The sequence below is a fragment of the Ambystoma mexicanum genome, chromosome 12 (assembly GCF_040938575.1).
Source record: "Ambystoma mexicanum isolate Mex_15411 chromosome 12, UKY_AmexF1_1, whole genome shotgun sequence".
Lineage (NCBI taxonomy): Eukaryota > Metazoa > Chordata > Amphibia > Caudata > Ambystomatidae > Ambystoma > Ambystoma mexicanum.
The window spans coordinates 66,730,318-66,755,067 of record NC_090936.1 but is presented as its reverse complement, the minus strand read 5'-3'; positions in this window follow the sequence as shown (position 1 = coordinate 66,755,067).

Here is a 24,750-nt window from a genome sequence, read left to right as displayed (position 1 = left end):
AACTCAGGATCACATTAGGGTTTTATGAGTTTCCAAAGACAATATTAGAGCAAATGGTCAGAATATCTTCACACATTGAGACCTTACTAGATAATTATTATTATCATTATGGTATTTATTGAACGTGGTCAAGCTTCAGGAAGCAACAGAGCGCTTTACAATCATAGGGGGAAGAACAAGGCTAGGGAAGCAGAGAAAAATGGGAGTGGGGTTCTAACAACAGAGGAACAGATGGGCAGGGAATTTTTCAGCAATAGATCTACAACCAACCAATGCAAGAAACAGTGGGGATCAGATCAACCAGTTTCAGGTAGAGTGAGGAGTGGAGGGTGTGTGAACCTAGGTGTTAGGGAGGAGTCATTCCTTGAAGAGGGGGTATTGAGCTCCTTCCTGAACTGCAGATGATGGGTGGCCAGTCTGATGTTGATGGGAGGAGATTCCAGAGTCTTGAAGCATAGAAGGAGAAGGCCTGTCTTCTGGTTCTTTCCTTCCTGCACCAGCAGAGTTCAGGTCTTCAATTGTCCTTAACTTTGGTGAACCAGTGGCCTCCAGAGATGCTGAGTTTCTCAGTGAGGCAACTTTGTGACTTCCGGGTGACAGCCTTGTAGAGGATGCAGCACGATTGAAGATGATACAGGATTGCAGTGGGAGCCAGTGCAGTTTCATGAGGGTTGGGGTGATGCAGTTGAATGTGTGGAGTCCCGCGATGAGTCGTGCTACAGCATGCAAGACACATCTCAAAGGTACTAGGGTAGTCGCTGGAAGGCCTTCCAAAAGGGCACTGTAACCATCCCGATGGGAAAGGACCAAGGCTTGGACAGCAGATCTGAAGTTTTTTTCTGGGATGAAGGGCTTGATTTTCCACAGGAGACAAAGTTGGTACCACACAGTTTGTGTCTTCATTGCTATGTGCTGCATGAAGTAGAGGTTTGCATTGATGTTGAACCCAAGGGACCAGGCACAAGTGGCCAGCTGGGCTGTGATGCCCTTGATAACCCAATAGTCCCTTCGGAAGCATACCGTCCTATGCACCCACAAGCCAGTGCAAGCTTTGAAGTGAAAAGTATGCAGACGCAGTAGGTCCCTTGCAGTCAAAGGCCACAAGATTTAGAAGTCCTTTGAGTCAAGCTTGAAAGAGAAACCAGACTATATACATTTTCCTTCACGTGGAAATTGAACAGTTAAGAAGGATCATCTGCAGGCTACAGCCATTGACAAGCAGAATTTGGCTCATAGCACATTCTGTCTTACTTTAAATGGCAAGTTTCTTGCTCTTTCTGCTCATTTGATTGTGGATGCAGAACCCATACGTGACCATAAAGCAACATGCCTGGCCGTAAGTGGAAAATGTTAAAGGTAAAAATAAAAAATATTGAATGCTCTTACTGTTACTGTACCATATAAGCAATAAGAGATACACTACATTTTTAGAAATACATAAATATCAACTCTGAAATACATATGTTGGTGCCTTTAGAAACAGGAAGGGCAAATATATGGACCACTACACATCTGCTATTCTCTGTCTTGAAGTAGTAGGATGGTATTGCACAATTGCACAAATATATATATATATATATATATATATATATATATATATATATATATATATATATATATATATATATATATATATATAGAGAGAGAGAGAGATAAATAGCATCGTGACAAAACTGAGTTGGGGCTGAGCCTCTGTGAACTTTTTAAAAAACGGTTCGCGTTTTCTCCTTTGAATCGCCACGTGAAATGTCTTTTTTTTGCGTGATGCTGCAAAAAAAATCAACAGTCCAGTTGCGGTTTAACCTCATCTTGAAGAAATCATTCTCCAGGGGATCTTCAGGCTGTTGCGGTTGGATTGGTAAATAAAAAGCCACTGGAAAGATAACTTGAAAGGCAGGAAAGGCTTCAACAAGTGAAAAAAAAAGACTGGTGGGAAATGAGGAAGCAAGTGAGTATGGAAATGGCGGACATAGTAGGCGAAGGAGAAATTGCTCTTGTGTCTCTGTACATTTAAACCAGGTTAGCCCAGAATATTGAATTCTGTATGTCATCCCAATTTGGTACCTGCTGCTTTGATCTATGTGTGACCTGAAGGCAAGAGGTTCAAATTAAGGTAGCAAGGATCCAGCTTTAATACTTCTGAAGGTAATAAAATAAGCACAGTTGATGAACATAATTATTAGATTCTATTGCAGTATGTACCAGTGGAGGTCTACGATAGAGTAAGGTGCATAAAAGGAATACCCAGGTCTGCTTTTCATCCTTTGTAAGGACAAAAAGAGGAGTACCATAGATGTGTAAAATAAAGGGCAGGATCGGTCACCTATTAAGGTACCAAGACCATTTAATCCTTCTGAGGTTCCCTAATGACCACCATTGTCATTTGTAATTTGGCAACAGCGAGAGTTCAAGTCTTGCAGGCAATTCTCTTGCAAAGATGAGTAATGCTGGGACTGACATCAATCAGGCTTGATGCAGCTATTCTTCCTTCTGGTGGTGCTTTCATGACAACCAATGAGTTTGTAATATTATGTACAATATAATCTATATTAGTACATGGAGATTGTTAATGACCACCACTTAGCCAATCAAAATGTTTCGATTGCAGTCAATAACTACTGGTATTGACTACGCTCTGAACATTCTATCTTCAAAAGCAGACAGGGAAATAACAACGCAATTTCAAGGCAATATTTCCTCACTGAAAGGACCTTTTTTTTGCTGCAACATCCTATTTAACACATGAAAGAGAAAGCTAAAACATGGGAACATGTTTCACTTTCTAATAGAGAACCCGTTTACTTTTACATGAGAACATATGCATGCACATGTTAAACCCATTTCAGGTGAATCAAGTTTACAATAAAAATGCTTAATTTATGAGAACAAGTATGTTATTTTAATATTGCAAAATAAATACCACATTTAATTTACTAACTCAGTTGCCTATTTACTTTGCCCAGCATACTTCACCACTAAAACTCCAAAACATGTACTGTTACTACCACTATGAGCTAATAGCCTCATGGACCTCGGGAGGGTTGATTATATTGGATAATGACCCGTCCCCAATTGGGTGGCAGGTCATTATTCTGCGATAACGACCCCTCCCTTGGTTTATAAGGCTATAATAAGGAATGTTCCTGTCAGGTATTCATTTGTTCAAATGACTGTGGGGCACAGTCTGCAGCATGCCAGGAATGCATTACAAAGCCTTCATCCCTCTGATGTCACTTTAATGATTTCAACTTAGCTTCTAATATTGCATGGTAGAACGGTACCCGAGGAACACCAGCAAATGAATTGGAAAGGATACTTTGTTTTATTTTCTATATAAAACAAACTGGAACAGTAGGTGCAGGCTATTTGGTGTGCCATGTGTGATAAATCCAGGGAGATTGCCACCTTTCACCAAAGGGAAGTCACACCCTTTGGGTCTAGGGAGCTAAGCCTGCTACGCGTAATACACCCTAGGGTATAGGGTGTGCAGATTCCTCTTGCAGTGACTCCCACTTAGTAGACAAAGACCCCGACAGGGACACCAGACATCCTCCCTCCCCCTCTTGCTAATACCTTTATGAGTGTCTAGGAACTGGCTGCTGTAATAACCATACACCCCCTTTTGACATGGCTTCTGATCACTGGTGTGCCCATTCCCCACAAAGAATCAACCAGCCGCCTAGATGAGTGTCCAAGATACAACCAATCCCTGAAGATCCTCAGCAGGCCTGCAGAGTTTAAGCAAGGCATACAGTCCCAAGGATGTGTGGCCTGGAGACAGAGAGGACACACGAGCAACTGCTTGCCGAGAGGAGAGATTCTGCGGGAAAGTGCAGTGGAAGAGAGAAGGGAGACTGATGCAGCACCCAGTTGAAGTGTCACGTAAGCAGCTCTGTGTGGGCAGGAGGCGAGGAGAGACCCGAGATCCCTTTGGAAGAGCACGGCTGCCTGATGTCCGGCTCATGGATGCTCACCGACAACCAGCAGATGTCGAGTGGAGGGGGCCCCCAGATCCTGGCTCGGGACTGGTCGACCTCCTTCGTCTTGGAACGACCCTCTCAGGTCCAACTGGGCCCTTTTCTCTCCTCCATCTCACTCTCCATCTGTGATGTCCCTCAGGGTTCTATACTCTTCCCTTTATCTACCTGGCCCCACTTGCCCACTTGATTTCCACCTTCTTTCCTAATTTCTAGTGTTATTCAGATGACACGCATCTCTCTTTCAGGCTTCCGTCCGCTGCCTCCTCCTCTTTCTCCCTCATTCCCGACTGCATGTCTGCTATTCAGGCATGGTGCTCTGCTAATGATCCCTGCCGTAATTCCAGTAGGACAGAGATCGTTCTCACTGGGACCCCTGCTCCCTCTTTCCCTCCCACACTCTGGCCGCCCACCATGGGCCCCTCTCCTCACCCTCCTGTGAAGCAGAAAACCTTGGTGTCATCTTCGACTCCTCTCTCTGCTTCTCGCCTCACATCACGGACCTTGCTAAGAAATCCCACTTTCAGCTTCACCTCCTCAGAGGCATTCTCGCTTTCCTCACCTTCCCCTGGAAACTCAATGACTCCAGAGCTCTGGTCCTCTCCAGGCTGGACTACTGCAACAGCCTCTTCCTTAATCTTCCTAACTCCTCCCTTTGCTCCCTTCAACTAATCCAGAATAGGGCTGCAAGACGTATACTTGCGTCAAGCCCAGGGACCACATCTCTCCAGCCCTTAAATCTCTCCACTGGCTCCCGGTTGCTGTAAGGAGCAAGTTCAAGACCCTGTGCATCATCCACCAGGCTCTCTGGGGCCTGGGACCCCGCTACATCCAACCCGCTCTACCCAAATACCACCCTGCTAGAGCCCTTTGCTCGTCTAACTCTAACTCTCGTCAGATTAGACGCTTTGCCAAACAGAGACTTTGGGGGAAGATCTTTCTCCTCTGCAGGTGCCTCCCTCTGCAATGGCCTCCCTGCCCCTCTCAGACTTGAGCAGGATCTCCTAAAGTTCCAGAAGCACCTCAAGACCTTCCTTTTCTCTTCTTCCTTCCTCCTCCGCCTGCCCTGCTAATAGCCCCATTCTGCCCTAGACTGGTGGCCTGGTTCCCTTCAGAGTAACACAGGGCTCTAGGCCCCCCCCGTGCCCAGTCTACCCCTGCACTTGGTCTCTCCAGACCCCCCTCATCCTGCGCTTACCCTCATGGGCCCCCTCTCCTGCACTTGTCTAGCTGGCCTGCATCCTAAGAGACATTCCAGTCCCTTTCCTCACACTTGCTTGGGGACCCCCTCCCCCCTGCCTCTGCAAACTCTGCTTTCCCCTGGCCCTTCCCACCTGGTCTCTAGTGCCCTCCACCCTTTCCTGCCCTTTCCCCCACTTCCCTCCACCCTTGCACTTCTCGTTGCTGCACTTGCGCAATCTGAATGCCAAAAGAACTATAAAGATTGCTACCTTGCTCCTATGAACCCCTCCCTTGCCTTGTTGTGCTTCGAAACACTTGTGTATAGGTGCATTATAAATGACCAATAAATAAATAAATAAATGGCACCACGAAGCAAGAGTGATGCCACACAAAAACGGCACTGCACCCAGCTGAAGAGTAGCGTAAGCAGCTCCACTCTGAGGGAAGAAAAGGAGAAGCTATCCAGTTCTCCCAGGGACCGCTGACAGAGGAGAGAGCAGGTATGCGGTTCCTCTCCAAAAGAGGTAGGCGGGAGACCAAGTGAGTGAAAGGGAGACCAAGCCCAGAGTGGGGAAAAAGATAAACCTAACCCCAGAGAGGAGAGAGAGGAGAACTCTAACTACAGTGTGGGGAGAGAGAGGAAACCAGACCTCGGAATGGTGAAAGATGAGGAACCAGACCTTAGATTGGGGAGAGAGGATAAATGGGACACAAGAGTGGGGAGAGAGAGGAACCCACCCCAGAGTAGGGATAGAGGAAAACCGAAACCCTGGAATTGGGAGAGAAAGGAAACCAAATACCAGTGTGGGCAAAGAACCAAATGACAGTAGCCCCATAGTGGGAAGAAAGAAGTCCAAGGGTGGGGAAGAAGTGAGAGGAAAATCCCCCAGAGTAGGGAGTGGGAAGGAAAACAATGTCAAGAGTTGGGAGTGATTGAGAGAACCCTGGAGTGGGACTGGACAGTGAGAGAACGGGCCTGGAATCCCTGTATAACCTTCCAGCATAAGAAGGACGGCCCTTTGTTTGAACCTTGGACTATGGGCAAACACCTACTCAAAGGGTGGGGGTCAAATGCCAGCAGCCATCCCTGACAAAGCCTCCTTTTCCTTAGTTGTGTTATTAGGGTTTTTTTTATATAGAGAAAGTGCACAAGTTAGAATAGGAGTCTGGTCAGAGGATGGCAGTATTCTATCCCAGACGACACAACAAGCACCGCTTAGACTTTCTTTTTTAGCATGGGAATTGTACCTATAGAATTAGGGAAAGTGTGCTTCTTTTGAACTTAATTAGACTAAACCCTTCTACAAACATGTTTTGTTGTCTGTCCTACCACACAACGGACATTGTTTCCCTTAAGGGTCTGATGAAAGAATAGTACAGGCTTTTTCAAACAGCTCCTTGCAGAACCTTATGCAACCATGCACTTAACCCACGCTTAATACCCAAACATCTTTAAAGTTCAGATTTGCGGAAATATGAATGTGCAATCTCTGAATACTAATTTTAAGTGGCAATCTCACGCATGCACACTAGGTGCTGGGAACCATGACCACTTCTTCACATTTTCGATTAGTCAAAGTTAAATGCTGCTGGACTGATAATTTGCCCATTTCATATTCATGTTATCCGCAGATCATGATTCAATGGTGCTCGAGCAAGAGTGTGCAGGTTTGATTTCTGAGAACATCAATGTTTGCACATATGGGAATGAAGGATGACCAACAAGAATACCATATAAAGACTGCCTCTCCGTCCCAAAGGCGGAAACAGTTTCCCAGTCAAAGCAGCACAACTGTGGAACTCCCTCCCACCACCCTTCAGAATGGACCTGCACTATCAGAACTTCCGAGCGAAGGTCATCTCATGGATGAAAACGTAGGCCCCCCACTACAGCTAGCCGCCTTATCCTCTCAGACTCATCTTTATTGCACCTAATGATGCCCGCTTGTACATTTGTATATATTCCAGCTGTTATCATATATTGCATATTCTGTTGTATTTTGTTCTTTTGTCGTAACTAAGCGTTGTAATCTCTTGTAAATGCTGCGCACCGTTACCCTAGGGTATGGATTGTGCGTTACAAATAATAAACAAACAAACAAACAAACTATATGTACTTTGAGTTGACATCTGTGATGAATTTAAATAATTAGCACAGCCAGTGGTAAATAGTATATCCTTACAGGCCGAGGAAGATTCATTATCCCAGGCAATAATCAAATAAAGATGAAATGAAAGCAAAACTAAGGGCTGCTTGGTAATAAAAGGTATATTTATATGGGCGATTCGAATCCACCTGGCAGAGAATCAGTGTATCCTAGTAATAATGAATTAGTATCTTAGTAATAATAATGGGCCTGCGTTGAAACGGCAAGTATATCCGCAGATGTCCCATATGGTGTTACAGTTACAAATGTTCATAGGGCGTGAGGGGCAAAGATTTGCAATGGAGACAAGCAAGAGATGCCGCAGAGCATCTCAGACTTTCACCTGCTTGCTTATACCCGATCCGCAAAGTGAAGAGCAGGAGCAAATCTGGGGATGCCGGGCGCATCTTTGAGACGTTCACATGCACATTTCATTAACAAAGGTTTGCTCCCCAGGCATTTTCAAATTTGCTCGAGTTCTAGGCTTTTCAATCAAGTAAAAGGTAGCAGGTGCAAATCTTTACAAGTCAGGCCTTTTGTCTTAATTATTGGGACTTGCCTACTGGTGAGTGGGCTTGTTTAGAACCATAGAGATACCCGGGTTGCATTGCAGTCTAAAGGTTATGGGATTTTGTTCCGTTGATGGCATGGGAAGGGTGACATCAAGTTGTTAATTATTCCAATTATATTTATTCTTTTGCATTTATTCACAGGTCTGAGGAGTTGTTTCAAGTGCCCAGAAGATCACTGGTCCAACCATGAACGAGTCAAGTGCATTAAAAAGAATTTAGAATTCCTCAGCTTTGACGAGACCCTAGGCATAGTGTTAGCTGCCATTGCCGTTGTCTTAGCTCTGATTACCATTCTAGTTCTCCTTATATTCATCAGGTACCGAGAGACTCCAATAGTCTGAGCTAACAACAGAGCCCTCAGATACATCCTCCTTATTTCCCTCGTGCTCTGCTTCCTCTGCCCACTAATATTTATAGGAAGACCGGAGAAGAGGACTTGCGTTCTCCGACAGGTGGTGTTTGGGGTTATCTTCTCCCTTTGTGTGTCATGCATACTTGCTAACACTACAGTGGTTGTTCTTGCTTTCAGAGCATGGGAGCCAAATAGTAAATATAGAAGCTGGCTGGCCGTTAGGAACCCGTCCTTGATTATACTCGTTTGCCTTCTCACACAGGTGACCCTCTGTGTGATATGGCTACTCTCCTCCCCTCCATACTTAGAAGTCAACATGAAGGACTCTGTGGAAAAGATCATTCTCCAAAGCAGCGAGAACTCAGAGACTGCCTTCTACTGCATGCTTGGATTTCTGAGCCTCTTGGCCTGTCTCAGTTTCCTTGTGGCCTTCCAGGCGAGGAAGCTACCAGATCGATTCAATGAGACCAAGTGGATCACCTTCAGCATGATGGCCTTCCTCAGTGTCTGGGCACTGTTCATTCCAGAGGACCTAAGCACGAAAGGGAAGTACATGGTGGCTGTGGAAGTTTTCGCTATCCTCTCCTCGAGTGCAACAGTGCTTGTCTGTATATTTTTCCCAAAGTGTTACATTGTGCTTCTGAAACGTGATATACATGACAGAAAATCTCACAAGAGTAAATAAAAAATTCAATTAAAAAAGTAAGTAAACCTGTATGATTAAAAACTGCTAGTACCAAATACATATAGTCCAGAATAGTTCACTGTAGTATCGGTTTTTGCTGTCTGATTATCATTACACGTCTGAGATAGTGGAGTTTGATGTATTTTATGTGTTATTCTTTCAGGCGCATGACATTTAAAATTGTTGAAATGGCCCCAAATTCTGGGATTCTTCAAGGTCTCATACATTCTTTTACATTGGAAAAAGGTTCTCTGTTGGACACAGTTAGCAAAGGTGTAACACAAAGCATTTTACGGGATTTAGACTAAAAGCTTAATTAACTGGCACCATTGGTAACCCAACAGTAGCGGATTATTAAAAATTCTGATGAACAGAATGTCAGTTTTCCAAGCCAGATAACAAAACAAAAATGGCTCTATGATCAAATCCGGGCCTATTTGCTCTGTTATCTGGCATTTCCTTCACTAGACGTGTTGCTATGATCGGCAATGGAGGTGCCAGTAAATAAAGGGCTGTTGTCAACTGGGTGCCATATATCTTTTACTGTATTCCTAATCTAAAACATATCTCAGGTTGTGCTGATCAATTCCAGAGATCTATGGTGCCGATAGGTCTGAAATGTTTTCTCTAGACAAATGCCCTTAAGATTGCCACAAAGACACTTCGGTGTCCGGGATGCTGTGTGGTAGAGTTCCTTTATCGGTCTGTTCCGATGATAATGAATAAGACTTTTTGGTGTTTCTTACAGTGCCACATAATGGAATTACCAGTTTTAGAGTACTTGCTAATAATGCTTGCTAATAGGTTACCATCAAGACTGCCCACATTTACAAAGCTTGATTTACGACTTTCTACAGAGGAAAGAGTAAGTCGGCTGAGGGGCGTACTGAACTCTTGCCTGACCGGCAGCTCCTCCTTATCGGAGATGGGCGTGCTATGTGCACAGCTATCCTTGTTCCATTTTCATGTCTGTAGTAGCATTACCCTGGAATACTTCAGATATAGCTTCTAGGTACTGCACAACATGTCACGAAGGGCGAACTTGCAGATGCCATCAGCTAAATGAAATGAATAAAAGGGTTGCCTGGAGGTCCAAAATTCTTTGACAAAGAAAATTAACGGTCATCTGTAAATGAAAAATATATATATTTGATGGCAAACATGTTTTTTGGTTCAATCTTTGCCCAGCACATCTACAAAGTAAGGCATTCCCCCAGCTTCCATGTGTCACTCTGTGCAGTGCAAAAATTGTAGGTGTTTGGGGAGATCAGAAATAAGATCCACATTCTGGGAAGAAAAAATATTATCAATGAAGCTAATTTTCATTGTGTGCCATTATGTAATATCTGTGGCTTTTTTTTCGATAAAGGAACCAGGCACAACGTAATGTGGTAATTTTTATCACAGACAGGGTACAATGCGGGTTTGATAAAGCAAAACTAAATCTATGTACAGTTTCAAGCTTTTCCCAGGCAGTGTGCCCAGCAGATTGCTGCAGACAAAGTACTGCCAGGGCGGGGAATACATCGACAAGAGGGAGCACAGAATGTGAAGTTCTAAGGATTTTATTTACATCGTAAGCATGCCAAGGGATTTAGGGTGAATTTAAAAAGTGGGGTAAGAGGAACATCAAAAGATAAAGTTGAGCAAATGCAACTTTTAGAGGCTCCTAGTAAGTCACTCCTTCCTTCTCTCCCTTGGATTCCGCAAGCCAACAGTCAAAGTCACTTGCAGTCTTTGGGGTGAAAAGAGCTTAGACACTTCTCTCTCGACTTTGAAAGATTACAAGTTGTACCTTTCATTGGATTTGTAATGATGTTGCCTTCCTCTTTTGGGCACTCTACCATCTCTGATTTACGAGACACAAAGAACATGGTTGCCCTAGTCAAACTCTGCTACAGTATTTGCCAGGAAGTGGTGGGTAGGATTAACCCAGGTTCTGGATCTTGAGCACCCCCCACCCCCATCTGTCTGGCACTCATGCCTTTCCTCCTCAAAGCCTCGCCAACTCTGCACTCCCCATATCCCCTCTTAGATTTCCTTCACTTCACCATCACCTGATTTCCTCTGGTACTCATTCTCATGTCACTGCTTCTGTAATCTCTTTCCCATCATAATGCCTTCCTTCAATCACCATGACCTGTTCTCTCGTTACTGTCTCCTCCTTCCTCCCATGGGGATGCTGCCCCTCTTTCAATGCCTCTCCTCCTCTTGGGTGTTCTCCCTTCCCCCATCTCATATGTTTCTCCCCTCCTTTTCCTTTTCCTCCTCTTCTCTGTTGATCTTCATCACTTATGATGTTATTCCCCTTTCTTTCCTTTTCTTGCTTCCTCCCACACCACATTCGATTCCTTCTTCTGCACCATCACCTCCCCAACGTCTCCACTGCCACCACCTGTATTCTAACTAACTTTGCTCACATTAACTGTGTGAGTTGCGCTTTTTATATGTCAGATCCCTCCAGCTGAGCTCCAGGGAACAGCTTCTTCTTGCTTCAGCTTCGACCTCAGCTTCTGAACATCAGTTTGTAGATTTGCTTCTGAACACATTGGTGAGTGAGAGGTTCCTTGTTATGCACATTTGGTCCCCATTCACTCAGGCTGAGCCAGGTTCAGCAGCCAATAATTAACGAGTGCATTCATGCAGCCAATCAGGCTCACAGGCATTCATATCATTCACTCCACCCAGACAACCATAACAAAGAATGTGGATTGGGGTAAGCACCCAGCCTTTCAGCACACTACACTGCATTCACTCCAGGTTCAGTCAGGGCTTCCTCAGGCATTGTCTCACACACAACACACCCAGACACCCACAACACAGAATGTGAGTTCACCTCAGACTCCATTCATACAGGTCCCACCCTAAGGGTGTACCCACACCACACAGCCCCTGGGAAGGCTCCAGTCAGTCTGACAGGAGGCTGCCCCAGAGCCATATATGGTATTTCCATCCAACAGCCAGTCAGGAGGAAAGGGGCAGAGGCAGGGCTTCCCAGGACCTTGGGAAATGAGGTTTAAAGGCAAAGGGGGGAAAGGTGGCAGAGGCATCACCACTAAATAGCCCTGCAGACAACCTACAACCCTGCGCAGAATATAGGGGGGATACCCCCCGTAGCACACCATAATATGCAACACTGCCAGGGACGCATACCACAGGTGGCCAAAACAGAGGTGGTACGATAGAGCGCCACAACTAACCAACCCACTAAAAACCCACCCCTCAAACTCCCACACATAGCCTCGCACAACAGCACATGACAACTACCGACTGAAAATTCACACCTATGCTCAGCGAACAGTGTAAACCAAACTGAAGCTGCCAACAGCACATCACAGCTTTCTTGCACTTTGTCCCGCTCAGCCCTACTAACTTACCCCACCCTTTGCTTTTCAGGACCGCCAGAATGCCAGGGGACCACTCCAGTGGTGATAGTGCGCGGAATAAATATCCTTTACAATAACATAACAATTGAAACCAAGAGGCTACAGTGCCATTTTGCCTTACTGTAGGAATGCATGGATTCATATGGCAGGGTGTGGGTGTCCCAAAAAATCAGGACACTCAGAGCCACTGCCAAGTTCGCATGTTGCTGCCACCAGCCGCACCTTGAAACACTTGTGTATAGGTGCGTTATAAATGCTGTATCATATCATGCCCTTCTCTGTGGACAAGACACAGGTGCCCAAAAACACACATAAGGGGTACAGGGGTGTACCCCCACCCATGGTTGCCACAACAGGTATCCCACGGGTGTTGTTCACCAAAAGGAAAACATGAGGTGCTGCACTACCGGAGGTCCAGGCTGGACTTCAGTGGCGGAAAACAAAGAAAACACACACAGAGAATTGGTAGTACAAGGACTAGGAGGCCCTGTCCCTCCAAAAGGCATTTCCAGCATCACATTGATGATGTTAGATATGTTAGATTTCAAATCAAGCAATGATGTCTTTGTTCCGTGCCCGGCCTGGAAGCTTTACTGGTGAGCTCCTAGAATGTTGTACTTTCTAGAAACTCGTGCAGTTGCACGTAGGCCACTTTATCGAGGATCTTAGAGAGGAAAGGGACATTCGTGATGGGCCTGTAGTTGGTAGCAATTGCAGGGTATAAGGTTTCCGTTTTCAGTAAAGGAGTAATCCATGCCTCCTTTAGGGCAGCTGGTATGTGGCATTCTTCAAAAGAAGAATTGATTATTTTAGTGAACCAGGGTACAAGAGACACAAAGTCCTTGAAGACAGAAGGACATATGTCTCCCAGGGAAGAGGTCGCCTTCATACCTGCTAAAATGGAGCAAAGCTTGCTCTCAGATACACTGGATATCAGATGGCTGCAGTTGGAGGTTGTGAAGGAGACTTTGGCGGGTGTTTTAGGGGAAGAGGCATTGATGTGATGGAAGCTGTGATACTAGTAGATGCATTGGTGATTCAGGAAGTATCCTAGTTGGTGAAGAGGGAGGTGGCAGCTGTGTTGGTTGAGCAAAACGTGCTCGCTTGGAGGATGTCCAGGTAGCCGCTGTGGTCGATGAGTAGGAAGAAACTCTGGAAGCAGTTTATGTTTAGGTTGTGGTCTAAGAGGTGGTGATTTTGGTGCAGGAGGTGGCAGCAGTTGCCATTTGTACCCGCTGTTTCAGCAAGGTGGGCAGACACTGATGGCATGGATTAGGCATGGCTAAGAAACCTTGTTTCTGCATATCTGTTACTCTTGACATGTGTATTGCTTATTATCAGCAGTGGACATTTTTAGTTGAATGCTTCTCCTGGTTGAGTTATTCACCAAGCAGCACTTTTAGATTCTCCTCTGTGTGCGTGACGTAGCACTGCATCTGGAATAGGATTATGGCTAAGTAGTGGATGCCAACTGGAAATTGTAATTAGTGTTGGACATCAGGAGCAGTAATAGAAGTAGCCAATTAGATGTGACAGTCTCGTATTTACCACACGTTCTAATGTTCTTTGAAGTGTGTGCCTTCAGAGTGACAAAGGTGAACCAGGAATTGGTCCTGGAGTTCTTAAGTGCATTAACAGACGGACATGTGGTAAATTACCCACTCTGCATTTGTAAATGGTTCCCGAGTTCTTTCAAAAGGGAACTATTTCAACTGGAAACCATTTCTGAGGTTTCAGTTTACTTTCCATTTAGTGATTGGTTCAAGCATCTACTCTGGTGTTCACAAATATCTGAACTTGGTCCATGAAAACAGACTAGTCACTATCAATGCCATATGTCATTGCATGAAAGGCAAGTCACTCCAATAGTCCCCCTACAGAATTACAACAAAGCCTTGGATGCTGGTGAGTAGATGGTATGCTGTGCGTGAACCAGTTTATGCTACAATCAAGTTCCATGTTTGGTGTTAGAGGATGTGCCGGGAAGTCATGGGCCCAGGGACCACCACCAGTTAAATCACACAGGCCCCAGAAGGCATTGAAGGAGGACCCCTGGGTTCCCCTGCCCATGTCCAGCCTTCTTTGTAAAAACAGACCGGCTCTGGCAGGTGTCCCCTTTTCTGGTGGTGAGGAGTCTCCTAATGTATCCCTGAATGTTTGATGCAGCACTAAGGAAGGCATGAACAGTGCATCCAGTAGTCATGGGCTATCTCGCCAACATGCCATAACTGTAGTTTTGACACCATCAAGACCACTGCAGTGGTAACTCCAACTTTGGAGAAAGTCTCTGTTGAAGATGCTGTCTTCATGGGACTCAGGATGAGCAACTACTGATCTTCATGCACCACCTAATTCTAAAGTTATTGGCTGGTTTACTAAGAGGAACTGTCAAGGAGCTGATCCCGGTCATACAGGCTAGGCGCTGCATGTTACATGGGCACCAGCAGAGACCCAACACAGAATGCTCTGAACAAACTGTCTCCCAGCAGTTCAGTACACAAGCATCAGAGTTCTGCACACCAAAAAACTTTCAAGATGGTGGATCCACCTTATGTAGGTTCTGTCTGTAGAGCTACATGTGAGTGTCCAGCCCAATTACGAATGCACAACCCATGGGCTGAAAACCGAGCAAACCAAACCGTGCACTCGGATCATTAAGGAAAACGGCAGAACAAAATATCTCAATCCCTGATTCAGCAGCTGGACCCTCTGACATATAAAACGCTGGGGCTCACATAACTATATTGAGGCCCTGGTTTCCGATGCTTATTGGTATTTCATTTTCTATTATAGTATCAGATGTCCTGTTCGGAATCATCGCAGGAATACTGAAAACATCAAATTAAGGACCTGATGATTAACTGAAAAACTGTTAAGGCTGTATTTAATTGGAAATCATTATAGCACGGGAGTGCCTATACTCCAAGATAAGGCCTTGAAAAAGACGCTGTGTCGAAACACGTGTTGGCTGAAAGCACTGCAATGTCAGGCTGAATGTTCTTTAATTTCAGACCACACAATACATTTAAAAAAACATTTAGTTGGTAAATTAAATGTTTGCCACAATATAAACTTGGATGTTGACCAAGTCACTGATGCTTAACAATGCCAAGACAGAGCTGCTGATCCTTGGCTCTGGTCCAAGGCTCAATAAATTAGATCCTGCATATGATCAATTTTGTATCGCTGGCTGTGCCATCCCTGTAGCCTCACATGTAAAAACTCTGGGCATCTTCTTGGATTCCCAGCTCACCTTTGACAGATATGTGGCACACTTGCGATCCTCATGTGCATATCGTCCCCACCTATCGGAAAACAACAGAGCTGTGATTGCTTCTGCTTTAGTCAAATCCAAACAAGACTATTGCAATAGTCTTTTGACAGGCATATCTGCCACTAACCTTAATAAGATGCAAGCCTCTCAGAATGATGCATTTCGGGCAGTCTGTGTAATGGACAAATTCTAACATACCTCCAGTGTAAGGCGTACAGAAATTTGGTGGCTCCAGTTTCGAGTCCCAGGCCTCTCGCTCATGGAATGACTTGCCCCTGAGCTTGAGAACCATAATGAGTGTGACACTCTTTAAAAAACGGTTGAAAATGCACCTTGTCTATTTAGGCAAGAACTAATCCTGTTACCATCTCACCCTCTCACTCTGAATTTCTTTTTTTGTATTTCCACTTTTATAATGTATAATTGTTCCCTGTTGTGTGTGTCCTGTTTGTTTTGTGTACGCCCTGAGGCAGGGGGGTGTGTGGTACTTTACAAGAAATAAAGTCAAGTAAACCATCGCCATCACTTACTCTAACACTGGCACCTGATGTTGCTCTAAAGGCAATGAAAAGAAATGCCAACAACAGCTCCCCATTTCATTAGCACCACCTCCTGAAACTCCTGAAACCATCCACTGCATCTCCATCCATCAAGCTGCTCTGCTCAACGTTCCAACAGATAATGATGGACAACTTATCAACCACGTCCCTGCCCCACTACTGTGCGACTTCTCCTATAATTCAAAGTAAAATAAAACTCTCAAAACAAAACTTTAAAAGAATCACCAACAAATACAGTCAAGGGATCTAGGGCTAAACAAATGAAGAAATAAGAGGACGACACTGCTAAAGGAAAACAATCAGAAATACTTTCAAAATTAGGTGGGTAAAGAAGTGATTAATATACAAGCAGTGGACACAATTTGAAGATTAGATTTCAGCCTCTAATAAATTCCAAATTCACCAATAATAAGTCCAGTAGATAGTTATAAATTCAATCCTCTAATTAATTGTTAGTTTCTAGAGCGTGTTTCAGGCCTTTAGCTCTTCCTCAGGGCTCTTAACTATTAAATCAATCATTTCTATACTGCGGTTCAATTAGATCAGATATGTGTTAGTTAACATGCATGAAATGATAACACAAATAAAACCAATATCATAAATAAATGAAATACATGCGATGCAAAGATAATCCGATGATATAGTTTGAACATATAAAATCATAAAAGCATCCCATGGCATCCTAGAGTAGAAAGAAATCAGCGAAGGCAAAGAGACATTGATCATGACACAAGCAGTGCTCACAAAGTTGGATGAAAACCACCAACAATATAAATAATGTCCCTTTAAAGCATTCAAATTACAACACACAAACGTGTCCTCAGATGCATTAATATAATCGTCATTATGAGACTAAAAATACAGCCAATGCATTTTGGACAAAAGTCCATTGTCAGAGAAAAGCCTGAAACAAAACCAAACACGACGCATAAAGTAAAGAAATGTAATGATCGTTCTTGGATAATGAGGCCTTAAGGCCTCTTTACGAGTTTGTTGGTAATTTGAAGGCAAATCTTCCAGATTGCTGCTACTTGGTCCGGCAGATTTACAGCATGATTGCAAGTGGCCGTAGGGTGGTGTAATTTGCTTTTTTTTTTAGTCCTTAGGACTCCATGGGTATTTTGGCATAATTATCACCGGCGGTGACTCCAACGATTATTGTCCATTTTTGGTGGTAAGGTGGTGGAGTCACCTTCAGCTTTTTGCTGGCGGTAAATCCTTCACTTCACTGGCACACTCATAGTATAGCGGTGCAGTAACGAAACTACTGCCACATTACCCCTTGTTAACTGCACCACTGTGTTTGTAATGTGGCCCAAAATTTCTTAAATCCTAAATATTAAACTACCTAAAAAAAGGGCCTACTTACGAGTTTGGTGGTAATTTGATGGTAAATCCTTCAACTTACTGCCAAACTCGATTACTATTACTACCACTTGGTCCCGCAGATTTAAAGTATGATTATAAGTGGTCATAGGGCAATGTGCTTCGCCAATTTTTGGGTCCTCAGGACTCCATGGGGATTTTGGCATTTTAACTGCCAACATTGATTCCAACGATTATTCTCAATTTTTGGCGGTAAAATGGCTGATTCACCTTTTGCTGGTGGTAAATCCTTCACTTGACTGCCACACTCGTAGTACAGCGGTGCAGTAATTCGGCAATAACAAAACTACCTTTGTATTACCCCCGTTTTTAACCGCACCACTGTATTTTTTATGAAGCTCAAAATGTCTTAAATCCAAAAGATTAACAAACCTACATGGTGCCACATACAGAAAGAACACCTAAGGAAAGAGGTGTTGAGAACACCCTCTAACCAGTAAAAAAATGTAGCAATAAGCATAGCAGAACCGGAATTAAAAATGGTTTTTACCTGAGCCACTTTTCTGTATACATAAACAATGAAGAAAAAGCTGCAAGAACAAAAAAATCTAATTTTATCAGGAATAATAAAAGCAGAACGTTATGCTGTTAAGATATGATAGTGCAAAGATTAACTCATCACTTTTAAAGTGATAGCACATGTAGCAAAAAACACATAGCTGACCATAAAATGATATTTGCAGACGAATTTCTCTGTCACCGTGCATCATGGGGTTTAGCCGCGTGAGGAAAGTTTAAGATTTCCAAGGCGAGAAAAACTACAAGAACACCGTTGCTGTAATGGAGGACACCACCATCCCAATCCCAGTAGAAGAACCTCTGTACGTCGCCCGTGGAAGCGTGCACGTGATGACATCATCGCGTGATTGCGCGATGACATCATACATCGCAGCACGTGTAAAGGAAACTAGATGCGTAAACAAATAATCAAAAGGTAACGAAAACATTGAAAGCCACCAAAGTTATTGGGGAAGCACATGCCACAGTTAAAATGAACAGAGGGGGAGAACTCTTACTATTAATGAGCCTGACAGTCATTTTGCGAAATAAAAATAAAGATGGCAGATTCCTTTTTCATATATTTTATTAATCATCTTTAGCAGCTATTACCACCTCGACGACTCAATGACTCATGCATACATGCCAACCCTCCCAATTTATGCCGGAGAGCCCCGACTTTTCAGTGAGAAATATTGCTTTTTAATCACGTTCTCCCTGCTAAAATAAATCCAGCACCAGTAGGGGAAAACTACGTCTCCCAATTTTCTCTCTCAAAACTCCCTCCTAGGTGCGTCGGAATATTGGCATGTATGCTCATGGACCCTGTTATGATAATATATAAATAAAATAAATGTTGTGTGTGTATTACACAAGTGTAAGTGTTTGGAAGATGTTTCCACATCTCTGGATCGTGAAAATATCCCAAACCAACCAAAAGGTAGACCACCCGTGTGTCCTGTCATGTCCTTTTTTTCTTTGATTTCCCCCTGTATTCGACTCCTCCTTACACAATTCTAATATGATTATTGACTACGATTTAAATAACGCTTATTGACTCTCTGTTTTACTCGGTTTTGACATGTTCTTTGAATATTTGATGTACTTTTCTCAGTTCACTGATTTTTTGTACATCATTATGTTCTTATTTAAAATGAATAATAATTATTAAACATAAAAAAAGGTAGACCACCCTCTCTCTCAGGTAGCTATGGCAGAGCAGCGGGCATACCTCACAACTCACATTCTTTTGACAGGTATCACCCGCCAGCTCTCTCACACACCCACACATGTCAATTGGCTTTCACCCGCCCAAAACAAAATCATTGTTTTCACCCACCCTGGGACTAAAAAACGTTGAGTGCTATGAGTCGAGCTTCACTCAAGGGAGGTGGGAAGACTGGGGGATAGGCGGAATTAGTCAAACATAGCCAGTCCAAAAGAATACATTATAACTGTTTACTAATAAATATACCCTTTATTATAAAATTACACATAGAGGAACTATCAGTGTGAATATGTACTTTGGGTTACACATGACACATGTATGGGCCTCATTACGGGTACGGTGCTGCAGAGAAAAGTGTCAGTAAAGTGTTGGCAATTCTGTCACCACCACTTTACTGCCATATTACTGCACCTCTGTACTATGCCGTTTAGGGGTAAAGTGGAATACGTACCTACAGCAAAAAGTGAAGGGTAAACATCAACTTTAGCATGGAAAATCATACAAATTACTGCAGTAATTCCGAAAAATACCCTATGGAGTACTATGGACTCCAAAAAGGGGGACAAACACCACTGTGCCACCACTTGTAATCCAGTGGTAAGTCCACGAGTCCGAGTGTCAGTAATTGTAATTGATTTTGGGGATAGTTAGGTGGATTCACTGCCGATTTACCATCATACTCATAATGAGGCCCATAGAAAGTTACAGTGTATGCATAAAAACAGTGAAGTGCCAAAGGCAGATCCTGCTCAGTCATGAACGAAATGTATGATTACTACCTGGTGTGGGCTCAGTACCTATAAGGTAGAGGGTGGGGAGAAAAAAAAGGAACTCTTGACAGAAGTAAACTGCATTACACAGTCATAAACAGGACCCAAAATGCAAGCAAATGAATAGTGGCTTTAATCCCCACATCCTCTAATATATTATCAAAATGACTAACACACCTGTAGACCATATATTTGTTATTTTAATGTATTTATTGTGGTATAGTAGAAGATACGACTTTTCACATTTACATTGCACATGACAACATTAAATTAAATATTAATTCATATAGTGATAAAAACACAAAATTCATTATTTTCTTATAAATCCTAATGTTTGGAGCACTTATAACACTTCAATAGTAAGATTTCGTGACCAGCTATTAATCGTTCCCAGAAGGAGTCTGACGACAACCAGTATACAAACCGACAGAGCAAATTGGCTCTCATCTCAACAGCACCCCTGCAATCCATAATTATATGCTTTAGTGACTGTGCTATCGTCTCATAACAAAGTGGAAAAAAATTGGTTCCACCCGAAGGCTTATTGCAAATCAACTGGATTTAGCCCCGTACAAATCAAATTCAAGCAGAACCTTAAGAATTCCGACCTCAATTTTGAATTTGGGAAACGTCTTACAATAATTTGGCAAAAAAACTTGAGGTTTATCGTAAATTGACAACAATCTTGAATTTGCCAATCTGCGCATCTCTGGTATAGATCGAATCCGGTCCATTCGTGCCAAAGTCATCTTAACACCATGAGGGTTCATAATTAAATCAGTCACAACTCGGTCACTCTGTACCAAGATCTTAATTACATATTTCTCCAACAGAGCTAAGACTGGACCAAACCCCTTTTTTAACAGGGATGATACATTTCATACAAGGAATTCGCCCGAGGCACCATTGTACATCTGTATAGCGAGATGATTTTCCAATCTATATACGATGTAAAGATTCTAACCCTAATTTGAACCTCAGGCTTGGCATTGGGAGGCTCTTAGGAAGACACAGAACCTTCCTCCATATCTTCCCCTCTATTCTGGTCCAGTTCATTATTTGTGATTGGAATTTTATATCCATTCCATAGAGTAAGATGGAATAACCTTTGCTATGTAGAATCTTACCAAGGGAGATGTTGAAAATTTACATTAGATATTAAACCATTTTTTCCTTTGCCATACCAACTATACCGGTTTATCCTCTACATCAATATCAAACTGAGCAAGTGTTGGAAAATAACTCAGCTTGAAACCCAAGTAGGTGACTTCTTTTGCCAAGGGAACCAATTTATCCAACTGAGTCCACTTCACATTTAGAGAGGTCTTGAAGGGTCTTTTAAAGTGACAATATTGGATTTGTCTGAATTGTATTTGAAGATCTTTTTTGGTAGCATAATTGCCAAAGGCACTCCGAAGACGCTGTAGGCCTATCTGCATATAGTCCAAAAGTACTATATTGTCTGCATAGGCAATCCAGTTTATGGATGGGAGACCAATCTTGGAGCTGACCAACGATTGGTGATATACCGCTTCCGATAAATCAAGCAAGGTAGAGATTTTTTCATTTGGCATACCAACTGTACCAGTTTATCCTCTACATCAATATCAAACTGAGCAAGTGTTGGAAAATAGCTCAGCTTGAAACCCAAGTAGGTGACTTCTTTTGCCAGGGGAACCAATTTATCCAACTGAGTCCACTTAACATTTAGAGAGGTCTTGAAGGGCCTTTTAAAAGTGACAATATTGGATTTGTCTGGATTTTTTTTTAAGATCTTTTTTGGTAGCATAATTGCCAAAGGCACTCAGAAGACGCTGTAGGCCTATCTGCATATAGTCCAAAAGGACTATATTGTCTGCATAGGCAATCCAGTTTATGGATGGGAGACCAATCTTGACGATGACCAACGATTGGTGATCTAATACTTCTGATAAATCAGCAAGGTAGAGATTAAAGAGGCAGTGGGCAATAATACACCCTGTCACACTCTCTCCCAGTTGGAACCAGAGCAGACAAGTCAACCTGCATGTTTAATCTTACTCATATGTTAGAATCCTTGTGCATTCTCATTAATATTGCTAACAAGGATTCTGGCAAACCCCATGCCTCCAACTTTAACCAAAGCTGTTCCCTATTAATTGTGTCAAAAGCCTTTGAGAGATCTATTGAAGCCCCATATATTGTGGGACCACCCTTCATCCAAGACTTTTTTGACACAACAGACATCACTAGGCCATTGAGTGAAGTAGACAGACCTCGTCTAAAGACAATTTTCTGCTTTGAAAAGATTTTGTTTTTTATTGCCCAGGCTTCCATATCCCTCGAAACAGCCCCAGCAAAAAACTTGCCATCAGCATCCATCAGGGTGATCAGGTGGTAGTTGGCAGGATCCACCCGATCACACTTCTTGTAGATAGGAATAATGATGGCAGATTTCCACACATCTGGAAGAAACCCACTGTTCAAGACCTCACCAAAGAGAATTAGCAAGGTTTTAGACCAAAGATTTAAAATAGATTTAGGTATGGAATTGGTCAGATCATTTGGTCCAGCTGCCCTAGAAGATGAAGATCTTGTGATTAGATCTGATATATCTTCACTCATGGTCAACCGCCACACTATGTGAGATCTCGTTATAACTACAGAAGTTAAGGGTCCCTTATATGGCGCCAAAATAATTGGGCCAAATTGTCTCTGCAATAACATTGCATTAAAAGTGACACTGAGAATCCTGGGAGTGATTTACTAGGGACCAAAAACTCTGTGTCTTGTTATTCGCCAGGGCTCTCAACATTGATTCCCAGTATTGTTGATAGCGTAAATATCTTTGTGAGCGAGACCAATTAAAGTTGTTCCGCAAAATCTTCACTTCAAGTTGATATTCTTGGTGTGTTTTGGTTATGTATTTTAGACCCCAAATGGATTTCCTCGTCAAAGGAATGTTTGTGATTCAGGTGAGTCAAGTTCCCACAGGAAATCCAAGAAATGATTCTGGTTGCATACTCTGGTCAACTCCAACTCAGATCATTAACTGCTCTTTGTAAGTTGTTATTCAAAGAGGCACCACCCTTTCTGAATTGTACTATTCTGTTTTTACCATTGTTCGTCCTCGGGTCAGAATGATATCATATTGCCACCCTTGATGTTTTATGGGTGAAGATAACTCTCAACATGTCGCGATCGCTGTTACCGCCGCCTATGACCCGAAAGCCTTTGCACCTGGCAAATAACTCTTCTGAAAGGAATAAATGGTCTATAGTTAAACCCGCCAAGCTTCTCGTCCAAGTTAACACTGGTGGACAGTCCCCGTGCACATATATTGGCTATTACAAAGTTCCAGTCTCAGAAAAAAGTCAACCATTTACAACCATTTACAGTGGGCTACCTCTACGTTGTTTTCAGCCCCACCATTCACAATGTTATGCATTGTGAATTTAAATCTACCACCAGTATTATACCTGCAGATCCATGTGTAGTTTTTTTCTCATGACTCCAAAAAAACTGTTATATTCAACAGGCGGGGTTCCAGTAAATACTAATCACCACAATTTCCTCTGGGGGAAAACTTCCTCTCATGTTTACTTTGGCATCTAACAAACCTCCAATGGAAGTTGGAATTACTTCAAATCTGATACCTATTAAAGCCCGAATAGTGATCAGGAGGCCTCCAGCCGGGCGCTGCCCTTACCCTGGATTTCTAACTGCTCCACTATAAGGAAACCATCCATCTTAAAACGATGAGTGAATCAGGTTTCTTGAAATAGTATTAGGTCAAAGCTGCCAAATATTGCCTTTCTCTAATTACTTTACTTTGGAAGGAACTGGGGCCCTGTGTGTTCTAACCCAACATTCTTGGGTCTAACCCAACATTTAGTCTCTGGAGGATAGATCAGGGGCAACGTGCTCACCTTGGAAGCAAAACAACGCAGAGCAACACAAGTTCGAACCCTGGGTCCGTATTTAGAAACTTCTGGGTATTACGCATGTTATAAATAACCAATTACAATTCAGAAATCCCTTTTCACTAGAGACTATTCTAGGTCACCCCTAACTTCTGAAAAATGTGACTCAAAATGTCCAGTAACAGAGATCAAACCTTGGTCTCAGTTTCATTCAAAGAGATTAACTCTCCAGAGCCATGGGATGTCATTTGGGGGTCACCAGAGGTCGCAAGTGTGATCTCGATGGTCACAGTTGTGACCTCTGCCGACCTCCTGAAACGTGTGGACTGGAGCATGGGTTAGCATGAGTATAGAAACTGTACCTTGCAATGACTAATGATGATGTAAGCCAGGCATTCTCATTGTGTAGTCTGGGTTCCATGTGTTAATTCCGCCGCAAAAATATCGCAATGCAAAAATATCCCCATATTTTTGCGGCGAAATTCACACATGGACCATGCGGGGGACAGCCCTGCAACTCCTGCATCATTTTTTTAATGTACGAGGGACACCCCCGCAACCTGTGCTCCCACATAATATCCCCCCCAAAATGATCGCCTATGGCGAACCAAAGGGCCATATCTATGGCGATATTTCTGTTGGGGATATTTTGTAGTGATACCGTAGTCGGCAGGTTAATCAAAGCCTGTCAGAACATTCCTCTGAACTGTATCGCTTTCTCTCTCACCATCACTCTCTCTGTCTCTCCTCTCCATCTTTCTCTCCTCTCTTTCTCGCACTCTCTTTCTCTATCTGTCTCTCTCACCGAACTAATAAATCTCGCTGGCAATC